Genomic DNA, 5,815 nt, shown 5'->3' with positions numbered 1-5,815 from the left:
TATCAAATAAATATTGATGCTCAACTCAAACGCTTTTTCGAAGTCCAGGCTGATCAGATATCCACTTTTCTGTTCGTGTTGCAGGTACCACACTGTGTCGCTTATATTTAATGCGGTGTCTGAGATGTCTTTTCCTAGAACCGAGTACGCTTGGCGGGTCATTAGAATGTTCGGAAGCACTTTCTTTAACCTATTTGCCACTTTCGCCAATATTGTATAATCTGTGTTCAGCATACTAAGGGGTCTGTAATTCTTAAGATCTGAGGCATCTCCTTCTAAAATACTATTTTAATCATTCCTCTTTTCATGCAAGCGCTTAACTCTCTTACATAAATAATGTCGCTGAAAACCTCAAATAAGACGAGGACTAAAACATTTTTAAAAGCCTTAAAAATTCACTCGTCACGTCGTCTAGCCATAATTTCTTTCCAAACTAAGACAATTGCTTCCACGCTACAGGTAGACTATATTTCTGCAGCCTGTTGCCTCCTGTATGCTTTACACACGCACGCACGCACGCACAGCGACACAGTCAGACAGTCAGAGAGCGAGAGAGAGAGAGAGCGAGAGAGAGAGAGTGGGGGGGTTGCCAGCGGAAAGACGAAGAAAGACAGAGAAGAGAGGGAAAAAAGAAAACCTTACAGCACTTGGTATTCCCAGGCGGTCTCCCATCCAAGTACTAAGCTCGACCCTGCTGAGCTTCCGAGATAGGACGAGATCGGGCGTCCTCAGGGTGGTGTGGCCGTAAGCGAGTGCTGCAGCGGCACAAACGCTATTTAAGGCAGCGCAAAGGCTCCGCCGTTTGCCTTCCGACTTCTTCCTCGCTCGGTGTGCTCACCGCTACCAAAACACGCGACCAAATACAAACATTTACCGGCGACACCGCACCTGACTTACGTCGCAACACTGTGATGTCACAGAGCACCTGCAGGGCTGCAACAACTTCTTCAAAGCACACACTGTACTTGACCGTCTTCACATACTTTTTTTCGCCCTTTTTTGGCCCATTCTCTCAGTACAATAATATCTCTCTCCACTCTCTCAATAAAATGACAATTTGTCACGCTTCTTCACCTTTTCCTCTTCTTTCTCAGCGCAAACGACCCCATACAACTCCTCCAACGGGACTGAGCATCATATAACACTTCACATTGCAATACAGAGTAATACAGCATCATGGAACACTACAGTTAAATATAGCCGCAATCGGCGACGGAGGGCCCTCGCACCTAACGCGATTCGTGACCCGTGACATTTTGTTATCCAACAATGCACTCAGATCTGAGGGCTGTGCTACGAAGCGAGGTAACTGGCTTGTCCAGGTAAGTTCTGCTTAATTTAACTCAGGAAGTAGTAAACCACCTAACAGAAGAGCCCTATGGCTTCATTCTCCTGGCAAAACAAAGCCATGCAGGATGTTTCCCTGCAGGATGCTGAATTGCATGTAATATCTCTTTTTCAGAAATTGCCCGTACTTAATATGTGTGTCCTTAAAACAACGTTTTAAACATCGGAAGTATCAGGTTTTTGTGTATTCAGTAGCCTATAGGAACAGTTTTGGCATGTAAGTAATAATGCTCAAATTCTAAATATTTTGTACAGTTTAAAATTCATGAGCGAGTGTGTAATGAACTACCGCATCCCCTTTGTGCCGCGTCACACTACATGCAACGTTAAAGATTGTAAAGTTAGGAGCACATTTGCAATGTGGACAGAAAAACTGTGAATAATAGGTTTTTATTTGCTACTGTACACTGTATGTTCAACGTCATTAACAATTCATTGATCAAGCGAAAATACAAACAGAAAAAGTTACACATCATAAAGCGAGGTCATTCATTGCATGCCTGCGACAGCGGCGACTTGTCTTTCGAACAATAAAAGTGACAGCCCTAAAGCGTAGGCTACGTCAAGTAAACAGACTCGTCACACTCCCATTGCTTAAAATTGTCATGTACCGGAATAGAAGCCAATTTAGCAATCCATATCACAATAGCCTGAAGACGTGGCATTAAACCAGCTAACAGCATAGGCATAGTTCGCCGTTACATATCATAGCAACCTAATGTTACAGCTTCAGCTGTAGCCTACGGTTTAAGCACACCGTGGGCTAGCATAACATGCTAATCGTTCCTTGATTTAGATTAGCTTTAATGATCATCCACTCTGAATTCGATAGTAATTAAACGTCCAAACATATCGTGTTCATTTGAGACAATGGTGTTTTGCACTGAAATATGTTGAGGTTAGATCGACGAGTGTTGTAGATAAAGACATCAGGCTACATTGGCACGGCGACAGCTAAAAGGATTCGGGTTTATCAACTGGATCATTTTTACTGGATCATTTTTCTCACAAATGTAGTACCAAAAACAATTGGGCTTTTTAAGAGTAACAGTAACATTTCCTGTTAAAGCACGTAGGCGTAAATGCATAGGTTTAAATGTATGGTGAAATGCATTGGCGAAGCTAATTCCACGACTTGCAACGGAATTTTCCTGCGCCACGTCCAATATTTCGACAGGTCGTCAACCTTCATCCCAATCACGAAATTAACACAACACCACAATTAACCGATTAACGATGCCTGCTTTTCTTAAAAGGCCACTCGGAGTGTTTCTTACTAAGCATGCGAAATGCCTTCCGACACGGGCGAGTTCGCAACATCGCGACTCGAAGCTGAGTTTGCTTACGACTCATCCAAAATTTTTATATAGGGACAGCTCGTCCGCCATTATCCCTGACTTAAATCAGCAAATTAACACAACGTCACAATTAAGAGTTCGTTTTTTACTAAGCATGCAAAATGCCGTCCAACATGGGTAAATTAGCAACACGGCTAACGTGCTAAAAACATTTAAACAAACATGGCCGCTGCTCTTGGCAGAATATCTCATGACGTAACATCTCAATACAACCCCCACGCTACAACGCATAATTTGATTGGTTAAACATCCTGTCACTCATCAGAATGGTGAAACTGGTCAAAAACCTGTTCAGAAGTGCCCAAATTCATCTTATCCCCATGGCTACACTGTTCAACGTATCAAAAATCCCTTCACAGTATAAAATCAGGACACCCGTGATTTCATGTACACCAAATCTGAAAGGAATCCCATGAACCGTCTAGGAGCACTATAGCCAAGATGGGTGAAAAAGCCACTCTTTCTATTTCCAGATGGTGGCGCTATATCAGGGTGTCACTCTGGGCATGTGGATATCATCATAACCATCATAATCAATAACATGTGAAGTTTTGAGCAATGCGTGGAGAATTTATAACACATTGCTGTCCTGCGTGGCAAGGCATGTAAATTCATCACTTCAGCATTTCAACACCTTGCAAGATATCAAAAATCCCTCAGCAATTTAAAATCTGCAACATCTTGACATCATACATAGCAGATTTGACATGGATCCAATGAACCATCTAGGAGGAGTATGTCAAAATGTAACGTGAACAAAATATAGGTGAAACTACATGCCGGGCACAAGACTCAATCTCATATGGGGGCGCTATTAAGTTCCCTGGGCCACACCCAGGGCCAAGCCTCCGTCTCTGAGTAACTGTCACAAGCACTGATGTGTGTACGGAATTTCATGAGTTTTCATCCATGAGAACCACCTTGAAAATGGCCAAATCTTGAAGAAAAAGAACAATAAAAATAATCCTTATGAAAACAATATGGCCTTGTACCTTCTGTGCTTGGGCCCTAAGAACCTAATTCATTTTTAACTTACATAACCACTGTCATCAACATCCTTCAGAAAGGGGTACTTCAGGATTAATGCTTGAACATACTCCTGGTTACTTGGAAATCCGTCTCAGTAGTGACAAAATTTAACATATGATAAGACCAAAGGCTAACCATCTGAAATCAAAACACCATTCATTTTGTCATTTCGTTCAAAAGCCCATAAATAAGTGATGTAAACAAGCATATATAACATTAGAGCGGCGTACACAAGTTGTCAGTCAACAGCTCATGTCAAAAAGTTTAAATAATACTGTGTTGTTTCATGCAGTTTAAATTTTCTATTTGTAGTTAGGCCAAAGCAAAGCTCTCTAAATGAAGCCCTAACTGTTGAACGAAAAAGTTCGTTTTTGGCCTTCTGAAGTCTGGTGACACTTACATTGTGTACTGTGCCGTCATCTCATACAAAGTTCCGACAGTTGTGTTCCCGTATTTTGGAACCTTGTGGCATGGTTCTTTGGCATCCAGCTGGCGCTGCACATCATCTGGGAAACGCGGAACGGAAATAATGGCTGGAAGTGTTTGACGGGCTGACTCCACACTGCAAAGTAGCAAAAGTCATCTAATTTCACATACTGGATAATCAATATCACTAAAAAAGACAAAACTGATGGGATTTAGATGGATCAGTATATGAGGATGATTTACAATTTACAATTTGGTATTTGGCAGACGCTTTTAGCCAAAGCGACTTACGATCTGACCGATGCACTTATTGTATTACCTCATAAGCAGAGATCACAATAGGACTGTGCATTAATTTACCCTTTGTATTGCGCCCATGGAATATTTTGACAGTGTATAACAGACACAGATACAAGACAAGTTTTTTTTTTGGTACAGAAAGGGAGGTTAGGCAGTGGGGGACAGGTGGTTTCTGAAGAGGTGGGTTTTCAGTTTCCTGCGGAAGATGGCAAGAGATTCCGCAGTCCTAACTGCATGAGGGAGGTCGTTCCACCACCGCGGGGCAATGGCGGAGAGGAGGCGTGGTCGGGAGGAACGGCTGCCGGGTTCCCGAAGTGAGGGGACCATCAGTTGACTGGAGGTTGTAGAGCAGAGGGTTCAAGTAGAGGTATAAGGAGTTATCAGGGACTGAAGGTATGATGGGGCAGAGCCTCTTGTGGCCCAGTAGGCCAGCACCAGTGTCTTGAACTGGATGCGGGCAGCTACCGGAAGCCAGTGGAGCACAGTAATGATGAAATACATAACGTGCAGCTTCATCCAAATGAAATCAGGCTACACTGCCCAGTTAATAATTCAGCAAACCATGTGATAAACTAATGAAATCTGACACCCATTAAGTGCTCTGCATTTAGTTACTACACAGAATATTCAACCCCTACCTTTCATTTGTTGAGTAGGCAGGAGCTTTAACTGATTGCTGAGGCAGAAGTTCCACATCTGATGTCACCACTTCCACATTGAGGGTGACCTCTTTGTAACGCTCCACAAAATCTCAGAACTTTCATCGCTTTTTGAATGATTTGTCGAAGAGATAAGCAATCGCAGCTGCAGTAAGGCCACAGTCCACTGTCTCTCCATCATTATCTAAAACACATAGCAATGGATAATCAGTATATCACAAATGTTGAATTAACAGCAAGTATATGTATATGTAACCCAGTTTTTAAAAAAAAAGGGACGATAAATTAATTGGAGTTAAAAAAACAAAGAGGAATTTGGAAATTTACACAGACTTGTATTCAAACAAAACCATTGCAGCAAAGGGGTTTCATGTTTTATCATTATGTGATTGTGTCACACAGCTGTTCTCATAATTCAGTGGTAAAACGGTGTTGCAGTTTTGGCACTGTTTCTAATCCCTGTTAATATTCTTCTTTTCTTATTGTCCGCGTTGTTTTTGCAGCCCGTTCTACTCTCGCAGTTTTCACGCTATCGATTCAATGACAGAACACAGGCGTCTGTTTAAGTCACGCGCAACATAACGGAAAAAAACGTATTTCCCTACTTGTTCGCATTATAAATATATTAATTACCTTAGTAGTGTGCTTGTATACAGCTAACTGATCGGTCCATTCGTCTTTTTTTAACTGCTGTTT

The 5,815-nt window shown here is 42.0% G+C and overlaps 1 pseudogene; it reads right to left on the bottom strand.

Annotated features, from left to right (window-relative positions):
- Positions 1 to 635: 635 nt before the first annotated feature.
- On the bottom strand, positions 636 to 750 carry LOC115829045 (uncharacterized; annotated as a pseudogene).
- Positions 751 to 5,815: the final 5,065 nt, after the last annotated feature.

This window comes from Chanos chanos, chromosome 15, assembly GCF_902362185.1.
Source record: "Chanos chanos chromosome 15, fChaCha1.1, whole genome shotgun sequence".
NCBI lineage: Eukaryota > Metazoa > Chordata > Actinopteri > Gonorynchiformes > Chanidae > Chanos > Chanos chanos.
Note: the sequence above shows the minus strand (reverse complement) of the source record. Positions and strands in the feature narration are given on the sequence as shown.